Genomic DNA, 1720 nt, shown 5'->3' with positions numbered 1-1720 from the left:
GGTGAAACCTCAAGGAGGTTCGGGTCACGGCAAAGATTTGTGGACACCCATAAACAAGTCTGACATTTTCATCAGCGCCGGAAATCAATCAGCCGGTTGATTACACTTGTGCCAGACGACGAGAGCCACAAGCCACACACACACACACACACTCCGGGGGCCTTTGGGTTCAAGGTTAGACACCGGTTCGGGACTCAGGGAGGACGCTGTGATAGTTCGGTTATCGAGGTGTCTGGGTCACTGATAGGTCAGATATCTAAGTGTCAGGGTCGCTGTGATTGGTTGGGTATCTAGGTGCCGGGGTCTGTGATAGGCTGCTGATGACAGAGGAAGAGTTGGCAGTGTCCTTCAGAAAATACCTCAGAGAGAGAGAGAGGCACACGTATGCATACATACATACAGTATGTACACACACACACACACACACACACACACACACACACTTACTTTCTCTCTTGTCCTTTACACAGTGGAGAGAGAGAGGCACACATATACTGTACATACATATACATACATACAGTACATACACACATACATACATACATACATACAGTACGTACACACACACACACACACACACTCCTCCCCTACACAGTGCAGTTGAGGGGGTGCGTCAGAGAAGGATTTTGTATCGGTGCCAAGAAACTCTGGAGAGGAAGGAAGTAGCTGTGAGGCAGGAAGTGTTCTGTGGTTTCTGGTCTGGAACCACAACATCAGTGTGAGCAATCTCTGTGTGACACACTTCCCTAAACTCTCTCTGTGTGTCTCCCTCTCTTCCCCTCTCTCCCTCTCTCTCTCTCTCTACCCCCCCTCCTCCCTCTCTCTCTCTCTCCCCCCCTCTCTCTCGCTCTCTTCCCCCCACCTCTCTCTCCCCCTCTCTCTCTCCCCTCCTCTCTCTCTCCACCCCCCCTTTCTCTCTCCCTCCCCCCCCCTATCTCTCTCTCTCTCTGTCCTGCAGGATTATCGGGAGGATGGCATGGACTTGGGGAGCGACGCCTCCAGCCGCTCCAGCTCCGAGTCCAACTCCAACAAGGTGACCCCCTGCTCCCCATCCCTGGACCTGGCCACCCTGGAGGACTACAAGTCCTCCCCCTCCCCCTCCTCGGACCACCCAACCACCCTGGAGGACTACAAGTCCTCCCCCTCCCCCTCCTCGGACCACCTGACCACCCTGGAGGACTACGAGGAGGACGAGGACTACCAGGAGTACAAGAAGAAGGTGATCGAGGAGTGGGAGAGCGAGTACGGCGAGGACTACACCTCCCAGCATGCCCCGGGCCAGGGAGAGGAGGGTGGGTTTGGCGTAGTCGGCGTCGGCGGCGGCGGAGGGGCGGGGCTCCGGAAGGCCGTGAACAGCCGCAGCCTGGCCGAGGAGTTCCAGGACGTGAAGACGACCACCACCGCCACGATGACTCCACCCCTCCCGGCCCCCCCACCCTGCCACGGTCTCGTCACCACGGCAACCACGGGCGCCCCCGCCGTCCCCGCCCCCGCCGCCGAACTCAAACAGAACGGCAACCTGCTGATCCTCCAGCCCAACCGGAGCAGCAACCACCACCACCTCCACTCCCCCGGACCTCCGCAAGGGGGGGGGGGGGCCGGAGCCCCCACCAGGTCCAGCCACAGGAGCTCGAGCCGGGGCAGAGGGAGCGGAGGCGGAGGGGGTGGCGGTGGTGGAGGTGGAGGAGGAGGAGGAGGGACCGGGGGGAGGATGGGGGGC

Source organism: Nansenia antarctica (assembly GCF_963989245.1).
Source record: "Nansenia antarctica genome assembly, chromosome: 5".
NCBI classification, from domain to species: domain Eukaryota; kingdom Metazoa; phylum Chordata; class Actinopteri; order Argentiniformes; family Microstomatidae; genus Nansenia; species Nansenia antarctica.
This window is presented reverse-complemented; position numbering follows the sequence as displayed.